Source organism: Coenobita brevimanus, chromosome 104 (assembly GCF_032717465.1).
Source record: "Coenobita brevimanus isolate Jiangsu-jjx chromosome 104, ASM3271746v2, whole genome shotgun sequence".
Lineage (NCBI taxonomy): Eukaryota > Metazoa > Arthropoda > Malacostraca > Decapoda > Coenobitidae > Coenobita > Coenobita brevimanus.
The window spans coordinates 5,788,438-5,805,817 of record NC_137057.1 but is presented as its reverse complement, the minus strand read 5'-3'; positions in this window follow the sequence as shown (position 1 = coordinate 5,805,817).

The window sequence follows — 17,380 nt, the reverse complement described above, 5'->3', positions numbered from 1 at the left end:
CAGTCGGTTTTGGTTTGAGTGTGGTGCAGTGTCAGTGTCAGTGAAGATCGTATATTTTTGGTACTTGTGAAAACAATGTCAAACAGTGATGGGTTATTGAAGTTTGTATATCATTGGTACTTGAGAGAACAGTGACGTGTCAAGCATTAAGTGTAATAAGTGAAGTGTTAGCAAGCATTAAGTGTACTAACAGTAAAGTGTTGCTAAGCATTAAGTGTGATAGTAGTAGTAATGTGTGTATAGCTCCAGTGCTTGTGAGAACAGCGAAGCTGGAAAACATTGAGTGGAATTACTTGGAAAATAAAGACAGTGAACTTTAAGAAGCCAGTGTTCTTGTGTACTGTACACCTAAGGCTGACCATAGGAAGAACAATTCACTGGGCAACGTCCTTCCTGTACTGTACTACTGCTGTTGGAGCCTGTGGCAGTGTGGGGTGAGGACGTAACAATATATATATATATATATATATATATATATATATATATATATATATATATATATATATATATCTGTACATGGATGGGGTAATAAAAGAGGTACAAGGTAGGGTAGTGGATGTTGGAGTGGCCCTGGTGAGAGAGGATAGTGTTTGGAAACTCCCCTGTACTGTTGTCTCCAGATGATACTGTGTTGTTGAGTGAAGACGAAGGGGAGCTGCAAGGCTTGGTGGATGAGTTTGGGAGAGTGTGTAAGAAACGGAATCTGAAGGTGAATGTAGGGAAGAGTAAAGTGATGGTCTTTGAGAGAGGTGAAGTCAGTGAATGTACAGCGAGGTTGGATGGTGAGGAATTGGAAAATGTGAGTACGTTTAAGTACTTGGGTAGTGTGATGAGTAAGGATGGAGGTTTGGAGGGTGAAGTGCTTGAAAGGGTACAGCAGGGAAGAAAGGTAATGAGTTATTTAAGAGGAGCCTGTGGGGTCACATGGAGAGACAGGGTGACGAATGAGGATATAAAGGAGCGTTGTGGTGTTGATGTGGATGTGATAGGAAGCATTATGAGGAACACACTGAGGTGGTTTGGCCATGTGGAGAGGATGGAGGGTGAAAAACTGACGAAGAGAGTGTATGTGAGTGAGGTGGAGGGGGGAAGAGGGAGGGGGAGGCCGAGGATGAGATGGAGGGATGGGGTGGAGAGGTATATGAGAGAGGCGGGTGTGAGTTGGGAGCAGGACAGTGAAATGGCGGGGGACAGGGCGACTTGGAGGCGATTTGTTTGTGGCCACCCCAAACGGGATTGAGGCGTCTGGCATATATATATATATATATATATATATATATATATATATATATATATATATATATATATATATATATGTATATATATACATGAGAGAGAGAGAGAGAGAGAGAGAGAGAGAGAGAGAGAGAGAGCATGAAGAATCGTCCAAGTCTATAAAATAAAGGTGTTGTACGGTTGGCCACATATGAACCTGGGACGGGGTTGGTGTGTAGCAGGGGTCTTATTTGCTTATTATGAGCTTGGACCTTTTCATTATAAAGTAAAATATAAGATCTAGCTTCTTTCTCTTCTTGCTATATGGCATCAGTCAGTCAATCTAGCAGGCTACAAGACGTGTACAGGACCTGTCTATGATGCCGGAGCCCCGCACCAATGGCCGTTGTCACGATCGAGGAAAAACTGCCTATCTTCAGCAGATTAATTTTCGACATCAATTTTGGTCAACTAAACCGCGTTCTTTTTATGTGCCCTCTGTATGACTGTAAGAAAAGGAGAAATTATATCAATATTTTGATTCACTCCTAATAGGGCGAGGCTGTAATAAATTATAGTCATATAGAAGCATACAATGATGGTGAGGCACCCATCTCTGTATTAGGGACAAATATAGTACTATTCTTTCCTTCCATAAATATCGATAAGCTTTATTTTTCCTCCATTTCATGTATTTGTTCACCAAAACTAAAATAATCAGGGCTGTAAGAAACCTCTGACTATTCCTCAATACAAAATATTAGCATGACCAAGCTCATGATCGTAATATGTTCTCGTGTGCCGTCTGCCCCGCGGGACCTCTTGTAAATTACTTTGAAGCATTCGGAAGGGCGAAAGCAGTCTCGTCTTCTGACGATTTCGGCTTTAAGTAATGTATAATTTTCACATGGAAAACTATGCAGATATTCTTCAGAATTTTACAGATTAATCTTTTTTTTTTTTTTTTTTTAAATAGAAAACTAAATAATATGGGATTCAGCCAATGCTGCAGCTAAAGGCTTGTATATAAATGATGAACGCTGTCATACCCCAGTGTGCTTTTATAGTTTATAGTAACTATATTACTGCATTTATCGCACTAAAGCATATCTAGGAAATTAGAATAATTACCGAAGAATAATATCATGAAGAGCTTAAGTACAGTGTGTTAATAACTATCGCGGGAGAGATTTTAGAAAATATGCGACTTCTGGTCTCAGCAGGGGTAGACCAACTTCCGAACTGAACTAGCAGGCGATCACTTACAACTATGGGGTTAGTGATATCGGCCATTAAACGGTAACTTATTCCCCAGTCCCCACTTTCGTTCTACTGATTAGAAATGCGGGGGGGGGGGATTAATGATTGTGAGGAACAGCCGAACGGGTGCAAAGTACCTAATATAACACAAGAACAAGATAACCCAATATATTAATACAAGCAGTACAGTATATTACTTATTCACAATCCACTTCACTATACACTTGTAACATTCCTGTATTAATTTAAGCCTATCCTACCTGAGTACTGAAATAAATACCTCTTAATTAGAGAGATAATGAATCAGACTCCTCAATGTAAATATTTCAAGCCAGTTTCAGTTTATTTTAATTATTCTATCTTCATTTACCGGTATTAATTCATTACTCTTTATTTGCTGAATAAAAATGTGTTTTACTTGAAATATTAGGGCCATTTTATAGAGAGAGAGGCAGATAGATGTAATGTATGTGTTGCATATATAAACTCAGTAGTGGGAGACTGACGTCACCTCATTGCAGAAAATATGGAAGGGCGCCCACCGGGGAATATTTACAGTATATACATATATATATATATATATACTTTTTTCCATTGAGGGCGCCCAACCCCCCCAGATGGTGGCGCCTTGTGCGACCGCCTATATGGCCTATGGCAAAAGCCGGGCTCGTGGATAAACAAGGAATATGGAAAATATTAAGAATATATGGAGTAAATGGGAAGTTGTTGAATGGCGTGAAGAGATGCGTGAGCGTGCTAATATAAGGCTGTAGTGCATGTGGAATTTGAAAAGGGCGAATTTTTCTATTTGCATGTTGGATTGAAGGAGAGATGTGTCATGTCTCCATGACTGTTGAATCTGTATGTAGATGGGGTCATAAAAGAGATACAAGGTAGGGCAGTGGATGTTGGGGCGGCCCTAATGAGAGAGGGCAGCGTTTGGAAACTCCCTATACTGTTGTTTGCAGATGATACTGTACTGTATTGTTAATAATGACCAAGGGAAACTGCAAGGCTTGGTGGATGAGTTTGGAAGAGTATGTAAGAAACGGAATCTAAAGGTGGATGTAGGGAAGAGTAAAGTTATGGTCTTCGAGAGAAATGAAGTCACTGAATGTACAGTGTTGTTGGAGGATGAGGAAATGGAAAATGTGCGTACACTTAAGTACTTGGGTGGTGTGATGAGTAAAGATGGAATTATGGAAGGTGAAGTGCTGAAAAGTGTACAACAAGGAAAAAAGGTTGCTGGTTCTTTGAAAGCAGTGATAAGAAACAAGGAAGTGAGCATGGAAATAAAAAAAAAATCGTTGCATGACAGTATTGTGATACCAACCTTATCGCATGGAAGTCAAGCTTGGACCTTGTTAGAAGGACACAAGTCAGTAGTGAGAACAGTGGCGATGAGTTATTTGAGAGGAGCATGTGGAGTTGCTTGGAGAGAACGACTGATAAATGACAACTGAAGGATCATTGTAGAGTGAATGTGGATGTGATAGAAAACGTTAGGAGAAATACATTTAGATGGTTTGGTCATGTGGAGAGGATGGAGAGAGAGAAACTAACGAGAAGAGTGTATGTGAGTGAGGCGGAGTAGGGGAGAGGGAGGGGGAGGCCAAGGATGAGATGGAGGGATGGAGTGGAGAAGTATATGAGAGATGGGATGTGAGCTTGGAGCAGAGCAATGAAATGGCGGGAGACAGAGCGACATGGAGGCGATTTCTTTGTGGTCACGCCTAACAGGATTAAGGCCTTTTATAAATCCTGCACTAAAAATGATAACGTGCTTAGGGCATCCAGCGAAGGGGGGCAGCACAGAGTATTTCCTCTAGGTATCCCATTAACTCTTTGACTGCCAGACTCTACTTTAGGCATAATATTTTGCAACTGTCCTTATCTGCCATTTGCACAGTGAGTGACTAAAGTCTAAAAGTTTGATTTAAGGGTGTCGTCAAATATAACATTTGTTTCCGTCTAATGACGTGAGAGTTTGCTTCCGTCGAGTGTAAACACAGCTAGCTGGGCCTGGGTAACACTTAAATCATCAGCTGATTTGTGTAACTGACCTTTAAGCTTTTTATTTTGGATTTTTCACATAAACAAGAAAAGTTTAAGTGAACAATTAGTAAAACTGTGTATCTGAAGAAAGTCAGTGATTTGTAGAAGACCAAAGATTACCGTAGTGTGAGTGTAAAGAGCAGACGCAGAACAAACTGTTGATAAAACTTCAGATAAAAGATGATATATGTCATGATGTTTGACCTTAAAGATGAACTATTTTTCTATCATTCCTTGTGTTATGACTACTGAACGGGTTAATAAAAAGATTTGTATAACCTCTCTGTTCAAGAGTCTCTTCAGATATGAAGAAAATCACAAGAGAGCAAAACGAGTGCCATATAGGACTGATCATAAATGCCCCCACCTTCCGCCCCTCTCCCGATGACGACTTGAGCTGCCTGGAACCACTGTCTGACTCGCTTCTTCTTCATTTCCGCAACATTCGCTGCCTTTCCTTTAACTTTCGCTCTGTTGAGCACCACCTCTCCTCCTCTAAACCTCACCTCTTTCTAACTGAGACTCAACTGTCTGAGGCAACTGACAGCAAACCCTTTTCTGTATCCTCCTACTTTCTCTATACTCATTTCAAAGCCAAAGGTGGATGTTGTGTATATATACGCAACGACTTATCTTGCTTTCGTATTCCAGATCTCTATTCTGAATTCCTCTACACTTTGGCTTCGGCTTTCCTGTCATTCTTTGACTAAATATATCTGTACTGTTTATTTTATCCCCTAATTCTACAATCAAAATTCTTCAACTATCTTAATTCTACGATGGAAGACATTCTGTCCATTTCTTCTTTCTCTGATATCTCCATTATAGGAGATTTCAATGTTCACCACCACCTTTGGCTCTCCTCTCCTTTCACTGATCCACCTGGTGAACAAGCCTACATCTTTCCTATCCTTAATGACATAGAGCAGCTTGTACAGCACCCTACCAGTATCCCAGACCGCCTTGGAGAGAGCTCCAACATACTTCACCTCTTCCTTACAACTAATCCTTCCGCTTACACTGTTAATCTTTCTTCTCCGTTGGGCTCCTCCAGTCACAACCTTATCACTTTAACCTGTCCTATCACTCAGGTACAGCCTGTGGACCCTCCAAAGAAGTGTCGTCTGTGGGTCTTTGGAGCTGCGGATTGGGAGGCCCTCAGGCAGTACTTCTTTGATTTTCCTGGAATAATTATTGCTTCCATGGCCGGGAGCCATCTGAGTGTGCCTTACGCATTACGGTTATTCTTTCGGGCATGGAAACATACATTCCTTTCTCGTATCCTTTGTCTAATGTAAGAAATCCCTGGGGGTAGGGGGGTTTTCAAGAATACTCCCCCAGTATCCCTGCTTGTCGTAAAAGGCGACTAAAAGGGTTGGCGGAGGGTTAGTGCCCCTCCCTGGAAAACAACTAACTAAAAAACAAACAAGAAGCCTCGGACAAGGACTGACCAAACGATGACGACCCAGGACCGGACAAAGGACTTGGTAATGAGTACATGGAATGTAAAAGGAGCGAATGATGAGGTGAAAGAGAGAGAGATTGTCCAGGTGCTTGAGGGTGCGAAAGTGGATGTATGTGGAATAACTGAAACAATATGGAGAGGAGAAAGTGTGAGAGAATGGGAGTATGGATGGGGTATATGTGCAGGAGTAGACGAGAATGAGAGGGCAAAGGAAGGAGTGTGTATAGTTGTGAGTAAAAGATGGAAGAAGAGCATAAGACAGTATGGATCAGTTGGGTCAAGGATTGTGTGGGTAAAGTTGAAAGTTGGAATACAAATGTGGGCGATTGTGTGTGTGTATGTACCAACGCAAGATCGTGATAGAAGAGTGAGAGAAGAGTTCTGGACAAATGTGGAAATGTGCATGGAAAAGTTAGGAAGGAATGAGAGAGTGTTTTTGATTGGTGATATGAATGGTAAAGTTGGTAATGTGAAGGTGGATGGAATAGTTGGTGAGTGGGGTGTGCCTGCCGAGACAGATGAGAATGGGAGTGCGTTAGTGGACATTTGTGCTGGGAGGGGGTTGGTGATAGCCAATACCCTCTTCAGGCATAAAATGATCCACAGGTATACATGGCGAGTGATGAGAAGGGTGGGTGGTGAACTGAATGAAAGGAAGGCAATGATTGATTATGTGTGTGTGGATGAAAGGATGCGAAGATGTGTAAAGGATGCAAGAGTGTATAGAGGTTGGGGGAGTGGACTTTCTGACCACTACTTGGTAGTGGCTAGAATTAGGATGCAAGTGAGATGGAGGAATAAAAGAAGGGAAAGACGAGAGGAAGTAATTGCAAGGAGAGTGGAAAGGTTACAAGAGGATGAGAAAAAGGCAGAGTATAAGAGAGAAGTGGAGGAACGATTGGGCAAATATGAATTGGAGCAGATGGGAGACGTGGAAGGTGTGTGTAAGATATTTACAGAAGAAATATGTGCAGCACGCGATGTGGTGTGTGGAAGGAAAAGAAGGCGGAGGGGGGTGCAAGGAACAGCGTGGTGGACTGAAGAGGTGAAACAGGCTGTGGCACAAAAGAAGAAAGCATACAATGAATGGGTGAGAAATAGGGGTGTGGAAGAAGTTGAGAGGCGGAAGAGAGAGTTATATGTGGAAAAGAAGAGAGAGGTGAAAAGATTAGTAAGAGAGAGTAAGAAGAGAGTGGATGAGGATTTTGGAAGGAATTTGAGTGTAAAGTGGAGGGACTGTAAGAAAATGTTCTGGAGAGAAGTGAAAAGAGTAAGACAGGGTGGAAGTGAAGTTAGCAGGGGAGTGAAAGATAAAAATGGTAGATTACTAGTGGAGAAGGGAGAAAAAGTGAGCAGATGGAGAGAACACTTTAAGGAATTGTTGAACGTAGAGGATGGAAGTAATGCGAGTATAAGTGGCTGGGGAATGGCTGGGAGAAGGAGGGAGGTGAGAAGACAGGAAGAAATCAGTAGGATAGAAGTTGTGGAAGCAATGAAGAAAGCTAAATCGGGGAAAGCCCCAGGAATTGATGGAGTGTGTGGTGAAATGCTGAAGCATGGGGGAGAGATAGTTCTAGAATGAATGTGGAAGATGTGCAGATTGGCCTGGGAGGAAGGTAGAGTCCCGGAGGATTGGAAGTCAGGTATAATTATTCCCTTGTACAAAGGAAAAGGGGAAAAAGAAGTGTGTGGTAATCATAGGGGCATTTGTCTTCTTAGTATAATAGGAAAAGTGTATGGTAGGATACTTATAGACAGAGTTAGAGAAAGAACAGAGAAATTACTTGGAGAAGAACAGGGAGGCTTTAGGAAGGGAAGAGGTTGTGTAGATCAGATATTCATTCTTAGATCTTTAGTGGAAAAGTTTCTAGAGAAGGGAAAGAAGTTGTATGCGGCTTTCATGGATTTGGAGAAAGCATATGACAGGGTGGATAGACAAGGATTGTGGAAAGTGTTAAGAATATATGGAGTAGATGGGAAGTTGTTGAATGCTGTGAAGAGTATGTACGATGGTGCGAAGGCTGCAGTGCGTGTGGATGGTGAACTAAGTGAATTTTTCTCTTTGAAAGTTGGTTTGAAACAGGGATGTGTCATGTCTCCATGGTTGTTCAATCTGTACATGGATGGGGTAATAAAAGAGGTACAAGGTAGGGTAGTGGATGTTGGAGTGGCCCTGGTGAGAGAGGATAGTGTTTGGAAACTCCCTGTACTGTTGTTTGCAGATGATACTGTGTTGTTGAGTGAAGACGAAGGGGAGCTGCAAGGCTTGGTGGATGAGTTTGAGAGAGTGTGTAAGAAACGGAACCTAAAGGTGAATGTAGGGAAGAGTAAAGTGATGGTCTTTGAGAGAGGTGAGGTTAGTGAATGTACAGCGAGGTTAGATGGTGAGGAATTGGAAAATGTGTGTATGTTTAAGTATTTGGGTAGTGTGATGAGTAAGGATGGAGGTTTGGAGGGTGAAGTGCTTGAAAGGGTACAGCAGGGATGAAAGGTTGCTGGTTCCTTGAAAGCAGTGATAAGAAACAGGGAAGTGAGCATGGAAGTGAAAAAGTTACTACATGACAGTATTGTGATATCAACTCTAACGTACGGAAGTGAAGCTTGGACCTTGTTGGAAGGACACAAGTCAAGAGTGAGAGCAGTGGAAATGAGTTATTTAAGAGGAGCCTGTGGAGTCACGTGGAGAGACAGGCTGACGAATGAGGATATAAAGGAGCGTTGTGGAGTGGATGTGGATGTGATAGGAAGCATTATGAGGAACACACTGAGGTGGTTTGGCCATGTGGAGAGGATGGAGGGTGAAAGACTGACGAAGAGGGTGTATGCGAGTGAGGTGGAGGGGGGAAGAGGGAGGGGGAGGCCGAGGATGAGATGGAGGGATGGGGTTGAGAGGCATATGAGAGAGGGGGGTGTGAGTTGGGAGCAGGGCAGTGAAATGGCGGGGGACAGGGCGACTTGGAGGCGATTTGTTTGTGGCCACCCCAAACGGGATTGAGGCGTCTGGCAATAGATAGATAGATAGAAGAAATCCTTGGTTTAATCACGCTTGTTCTAATGCTGTCCGCAACAAGGAGAGGGCCTACAAAAGGTACCAGAGCCAACCCACCCCTGAATCACATTATCTTTACGTTTCTGCCCGGAATCGTGCAAGTCTGTTCTTCGCTCTGCTAAAAATAATTTCATTCATACTAAATGCTCTCAACTCTCCAACTCGAATTCTTCCCTCTCCTTCTGGCACCTTGTCAAAAACCTTTCTAACAACTTTACCTCATCATCCTTCCCTCCTCTTTTCTACCCTGATGGTTCTGTAGCTATTTCTTCTACTGATAAAGCAGATCTTTTTGCTCAGAATTTCTCCTCTAATTCCACCTTAGACGATTGCGGTGCTGTTCCTCCATCACTTCCCCCCTCTGACTTCCTCATGGCTGCCATTAAAATTTCTTCACCTGATGTATTTTCTGCCATCACTGGCCTCAGTACTAACAAGGCATATGGACCTGATGGAGTTCCTCCTGTTGTTCTCAAGAACTGTGCTTCTGTGCCTACACCCTTCCTAGGTAAACTCTTTCGCCTTTGTCTATCAACTTGTACCTTTCCTTCTTGCTGGAAGTTTGCTGTCATCCAGCGACCATTCCCAACCTTTCGAACTATTGTCCAATTGTTTTAACATCCTGTATTTCAAAAGTTTTTGAGTCAATTCCTAATAGAAAAATTTTAAGGCATCTTTCTTCTCAGAACCTTCTTTCTGATCGTCAGTACGGGTTCCATCAGGGACGCTCCACTGGTGATCTTCTCACCTACCTTTCAGACTCCCGGTCATCCTCCTTTCGGGACTTTGGCGAAAGCTTTGCCATTGCACTTGACATCTCAAAGGCTCTCGATCGAGTCTGGCATAAATCTTTAATTTCCAAACTGCCCTCTTACGGTTTCTATCCTTCTATCTGTGCCTTCATCGCTAGCTTCCTTTCTGGTCGTTATATAGCCACTGTTGTAGACGGCCATCGTTCTTCCCCTAGATCTATCAACAGTGATATTCCTCGGGGCTCTGTCCTATCACCAACTCTCTTCCTTTTATTCATCAATGACATTCTAAGCTGTACATCAAACCCTATCCACTCATATGCTGATGACTCCACTCTTCATATTTCCATTCAGTTCCCCAAAACGGCCTTCTCTGCAATTACTTCAACAAACAGGGGACGAGGCTATGGCACACGGAATGTCTGACTTGGCTCGTATTTCTGACTGGGGTCAAAATAATCTGGTTGTTTTTAATGCATCTAAGGCACAGTTCTTACACCTATCAACCCGACAAAATCTTCCACAGCACACTAATGTTTAAATAATATTCAGCTTAATCCTTGAACGTGCTTGGGGTTTCAAATACTCGGGACTTGACTTGGAAAGATCATATTACATCTCTTGTAAAATCTGCTTCCAAGAGATTAGGCGTGCTAAGCTGACTCCGTTCCTTCTTTACCCCTGCACAATTGTTGACTCTATACGGGGGATTTATCCGCCCCTGTGTGTACAACTCTCATGTGTGGGGAGGCTCCCCACATACAGCTGGATTCAATAGGGTGGAGTCAAAGTCTTTTCGTCTCATTAACTCTCCTTCTCTTACTGACTCCCTTCAACCTCTGTCTCTTCGCCGCACTATTGCAACTTTATCTCTTTTCTATCGCTGCTTCAATGGTCACTGCTCCTCTGAACTGTCTGCATGCATTCCTTCACCTCTACGACAGGCGCGTAGCACCCATCTAGCAGCAAACTCTCATCCCTTTTCTGTCCAGGTCTCTAATGCAAAAGTTAACTGTTACTCCCAGTCCTTCATTCATGCAACAGGTCAACTCTGGAACTGCCTCCCTTTGTGTGTATTCCCTGATTCCTATGATCTCCAATCTTTCAAACGCAGTGTGTCCAGGCATCTCTAGCAGCAAACTCTCATCCCTTTTCTGTCCAACTCTCTAATGCAAGAGTTAACCGTTACTCCCGTTCCTTCATTGATGCAACAGGTCAATTCCGGAACTGTTTCCCTATGTCTGTACTTCCTGCTTCCTATGATCTCCAGTCTTTCAAACGCAGTGTGTCCAGGCATCTCGAAATGATAGGATCTTGAATTTGGCTCTGTCTTGTATTTGGTTTTTCTCTTGGAAGGAACAACAATTGCGAGCTGGCGGCCTTTGGTTCCGTCTTCCTCGAATAAAAAAAAAAAAAAAATCTCGAAATGATCGCATCTTGAATTTGGCTTTCTCTTGCTTTTGGTTTTTCTCTTGGAGGGAACCGTTATTGCGGGCTCATGGCCTTTGGTTCTTTCTTCCTCGCATAAAAAAAAATATATATATAACAGCCTCATCACATTAACGTACTTTCATTCTGTAACTGCATGAGACGCATGGATGGCCGGAGGAGTTTGTGACGGGGAGGAGGTTTAACTTCAGTTTAGACTCGCTCCTGTTACTCTCATCTTGACCAACTATTGAGTATCATAAAACTGACCCATAATTTATTAACTGCTTCTGGAACATTTACTCATATTTACTAAGGAATTAAAAGAAAAAAAAATATTACATAAGTAAGAGTTTTAATTTCTTTGGCTATAGGCCTTAGGATATAGCATGTTTCAAGCTTTCAGCTACTCATTGACAACATTATTAATAATTTTTAACATAATGATTAGTTCTATTAACCCCTCAATGGCCGCCGGATTCAAATGACACTTTGCTGTACCAGTACCAGCGGCATGTGTGGAATCTTCGAATTAATGCGAGCTATAAAAAACTGCGAACAGTTATGGGAAGGGAAGGGAATGAAGGTCCTGTTATGTTTATACGACCTTGCTCTACCATCCCAAGCACTCAGGCGGTCACTTAATTTTGGATATATTCACCCAAATGTTTACATGTTAATCGCATATGCTACATACTTTTATGAATTCTTCCGCGAATCATAGTGAATAACAGGATGGGTTTAGGAAGCTAAAAACACATTGCCAGGTGCCCCGGATGATTCTCTTTACATATGTAAGAAAAATAAATCAATTATAGTTTTCTGAAAAAAATGGTCCCCAGGCTGGCCTGGGGTGCACGCATTTATTTTTTTTTTTTTTTGACTTATGGACGTTGAGGATATTGCACAAAAAGGTCAATACTGATTAATTTCTTACGTTCCCAGAAGAAATTAATTATTCCCTTAATGTTTTGTAAAAAAAAAAAAATCCTGCTAGAGTTCAAGATTAGCAAAACAAATGATCTTCAGTACAGTGAGGGGTAAATAAAGCTTATTTTTGGTAAAACCAGTTAACGGAGATCAATATGGATTTTTATACGCTGACTGGATTAAGCTAGCATCATTTTCTGCTGCAAAAGCAACTTGACTGCAGCTCGGTGCTTTTTAGTGCCCTCCAGTAGATCCATATTGAAGTTTTGGCTCATCGAAAAGGCTTACCAGCTAATCGAAGCAGCATGTTCATTATTATTTAATAAGTTGGGGGGGAGGGTTAGACGAGAGAACAAAGGTTTCTTTTTCAACTCATTCACTACATACGTGACATACATATAAAACATAGTGACTAACACTCGAAGCATATAAGTTATAACAAGGCAGTGCCGCAACACATCTGGGTTTAAGGAACACATTCATTAAAAAACTCTTCTACACAAAATAAACTAATGTCTGTTGCAACAGATCACAATATGATATAAAACAATGTTATTTATGATAGGTGTATATAAAAATCATCATGAATATAGTACTCACAACGTTGCTTCCCAGTGATGGCATGTGAAATAGCGAGAAAAAGGTGCTCTCTGTATCCGAACAGTAACTTACCAGCACCCATCTAAGAGTACCCCTTACGTCACTCATTTCTCAAATTGAACCAAAGGGCGGGAAGCAGTACCCGTATTTTCCAAGAAACAGTGAAGACACAAAAGAGTATACACCTACTGTATAGTGCATATTTTGGTATATAATGCATACGATAATATACATTGATATATTGGCAGCATAAAGAACTACAGGTGATTATATACATATCTCCCACAACTTATATAACATAATACCTAAAGCAAGCAAAAAGCATATCTTCAAACAGGGACAACAAATGAGGAAATGTAATAAGTTAATGCTGAAAAAAACTTCAAATACAACAATACTGCTAAATCATAACCAAGCACCTCTAAGATCCAAGCCGCCATCTTCTCCAATGTAATACAACACGCCTTTACTTGCAAGGAACAAGCATACATGTCGGTGAATCACTGTGTAAACCTATGTAACCTTAAACGAACATGCACTGAGTCTGATAAGGAACCTTCATTGCATAGACAGTCCTTTCAACTTGGCATTTACTCCAGAGAAGATATGTCACATTTTTTTTTATTTTTTATAAAACAGGTATTCTACAAACACAGGGCCGGATGGCATCGGCAACCTAGACCTGAAACATTTAGAAACAAACGGGTCCAGGCTCTCCTAATCGTCAGAAACTACTCATACGTATATTATTCCCAGCATTTGGAAATACGAAACAATTATCACTATTATTGAACCGATCAGAAAACCAACCCACCTTTCTCCGTACGGACCTTCAACACTACTATGCACGCCATCAGAGGTAACTGAACTTATAATACTTAAGAAAGCCACACCTCATGTCTACAATGACTCGTAACAACATGGTTATTGAGCACTAGACTCTACAAACACTTTACTAAAATACATCACGTATCTGTCGGCATCAATCCCACACTACCCGCACAATATGCAATCCTTACAAAAAAAATATAAGTTAACTCTTTGATGCTATCCTCAGAAGCAAACCAATCATTATAATCTGAAACACAACGATGGGGGATAACACCAAATGCTGGTCTGCCAGCTACTAAGCAGGAAAACAAGCTTATTTTACACTCCAGGGCAAGTAATCACGAACACGGAACATCCCTAACGGAGATTCATGAGGCTCTGTTCTTACGTTCACACTTCAACCTATTCACGCTTGATATTCGTACACCCCAACTTTCCAGAAACTTTGCCTCATCTGGAGATGACATGACCATTACAACCACGCACCACATCGCAGGCACAACCTGTACACTGCAAAAAGACTGCCTGCAACACAATAGGGACATGGGAAGAGGACAACAGGCTGATGGTAGCTTCAACCAGATCCACAACTACATTCATCAATAGCTGCAATTATGAGCACAGGGACACACCTAATGACACACTGAACAAAGTCCCCGTCCACACACACCATCCACTAAGAATACTAGAGTTACATACACACTGGATTTACGTTGAGGGACTACGTAAGAGTAGCCTACAAGGCATCAGGAAACGGTGCACCCCAGATTCAACGTAGTTAGGTCAATTACAGGGACAGACTTGAGGCAACATAAAGAAACACTCTAGAAACAATGTCTTAGATCAGTGATGTTCAATGTCCCTGGCATGGACCCAGATCCTATCTAACACTCACTACAACGCCCTGCAGAAAATACAGAACAATGCTTTACAGATTGTCATTGGCTGCACCAGTACTATTAATACAGCTCGCATATACTTGAGAGCAAAATCATACCCGTTATTTTGACATGAGATGCATACAGTTATATGCAGCAGCCTGCACTAATACACAACACACCTGCTATTAATGAGTATGTAAGACACACAACACACCTGAACACATAAAACAAATGCCTCACAATCGTTACCAGACCCTCTTCAACAACATCACACCTCCAGACAGTCCTACACTAGCAATGAAGAAACGCCTCCATACTCATTTCATGAGCAGGGCAATTGAGCACTTCGATAGGAACACTGTATTTCAAGCGCCCCTCTTCTGACATCGTAAGTGTCCTTGATTTGATATGATCAAGTTCATCTAGCTAGCCTTAGATAAGGACATCACCCTGGCCTCAGCCACAAGATCAGATTTGTACTTGCTGGAATTACAGATGCCACGTGTCGTTGCTTGTAAAATAGGTCCACAAAACATAACACACATGCTAGACCAATGCAGAGCACATGCAGTACTAAGGGAAGACACAACTTCAGCTGAGAAGGGAACTAATGGGATAACCCCATAAATGCAATTGCTTGCTTGCGTTCTACGGGTTTGCTGAGCCAGGCGTGACCGAAGTTGAGCAAGAACAGTAACAACAACGAGAGGGCCAAGGGACTGATTTGGGGAGGGGGGTCCGGACCTCCCAGCCTCCCCACAACTACACAAATGAACTCCGGGTGGACCATTACACATAAAACAGAAGAGTTAATATCCATATACAACGATGCTCCCGACTAAGTTCTGGGTAGCAACTGTGAATACATTCCTCAGTTTTAAGGGCCAATGAAGTTAGTGAATGGTTATTTTTGTATGAGTAAGAAAAGTTACACACTTCACATTGTAACTCGAAGCACAGCACATCTGGCAGCTGATTCTATAGTTTCAAGGTAATATACATTGTAGAACACAGTGAAAGCACTTAAGATGTATCAAACAACAACTGCTCCAGGATAAAACAGAAGTTACTCTCCTTCTATATGTTGCTTTTTGTTACCTCATCCATAAATCTCAATACATGTACTGTACGTGATCATTGCCAATGAAACTGGAGACCATGATGCATTTTCAGGTGGTTATGGGGTAATGTACCTGAAGTCACTAGTAAAATTTTATGCTGATTTTCCGGGGGTAATATGAATGAGGAATTCCCTTTTTTCTGTCAAATCGGTACGTGTACAACACTACTAGCAAAGTGGCTTTCTAGGTGGTTCTTTCAGTCTCGTCTGGTTTTGTCTGCAAAGTAGGTTTTTCAAGCGTGTTAGCATCCGAGTGAAAAAGAATAATCTGTTTCAGGTGGAAGATTATCTTTTCTGAACATTTTCTGTCTTAAACACCGCACATACTGTGACAGCAAAAACGCAGTTTCAAGCATAGCACTAAGATATCAATGTGGCTTTTGAGTTTATATGTGCATGCAGGGCATCAATATTTTTAATCACTGAAATTGTTATAATCTTTTACCCAACATGCTCCTTTGAGTGATGCTGCTTCGTTTGCTTCTTCAGAGGTAACCAGGTACGGGCCACAGATGTTATAAGTGCTGAGGGTAGGGGGCACAGATATCGTATGAAGTGGCGGGTCACATGGATGTTATCATTTTTAGACATGGATCTGGGGCACAAAACGAAAATGTCAGAGAACCGTTTTGCTAGATTAAAACTGAAATTCGTTACATTTCTAATATCGTGATTACTTAAACTTTTTGTTGGGCAAATCATGAATATACCGTATATTATTGTAATATCCGGGAGAACCCTGCCTGGCAAAGGGTAAAAGCTTCAGTTGACTGCCACCCAATGAAGAGACGAACTTATAAGGATATGAATTACTATATTTTTCAACACAGGAAAACTAGACAAGATGGAACTTTGTTACCACGGAATTCAAATAATTTACTTCACCTGCACATCAAATTGTTGTGATGGCGGGTTGAAGGGGAAGAGGGTGATGAGAGACAGACCAAATTTGCCCGTCTTGTTTAGTGCCACAGGCTGCAAGAGGCTCGAATATCTGGCGGAGTTGGACCGACCACAGTGCAGGTCTGTTGGATGATAAGTGAGATTAGATAAAAGAAACATTTGAGTTCTGAATGACAACATGTGTGAACAGGACTATTTTCTCCAAATATTGTGTTTCTCTACAATGGTCAGGGTTTGTAAGGACTGCCAAAATAAATTATAGTTACAGCTACTGTGGCTGTATCTCCTTTGTCAGTTTTGAACGAGGAGTCACTGCTGCCGTTGTTGTTAGATTAACTGACGAATTCTGGTACCTGCACATTTCCACATCATTTTGCTGTTCCACATCACCTGTAGCAGTAGATAAATGATATATCTTAGATTTCTTTACTCCTTGTTTATTTTGAGATTTGGGTGCAGACAGAAGCATTTGTGATGTGGAGTTGTAGTTGGAGGCAGTGAGCGGAAGCGAGATGGGTGGTTATGGGACCCTTTTGGAGGCTAGTGGGCAAATGCATAAGTTGTTACAGAGTAAGCGACTGGAAGATATACCTGTGGTGCATTCACAGCAATGGCGGGCTCAGTTTGTTGTCTCTGTGATCAAGCTGTTCTGTGAAACCTGGCACAGTGATTAAACGACACAGGAAGCTTTTCCCTTCTATGTAGCTGTTGTTCTTGTTGCAACCCCAGGCTCATCTGAATGGGAACACATCTAACTGCAGGCTTAAGATGCCATCTCCAGCAGTAAACCATCCTCTTGCGGAAGATAGAGATGGAGTTGAGCAACGTTTGTATGAGGGACTGCAGAGCCATCCTGTTACATCAGTGTCATCACGGGAATGCTCCTCACCA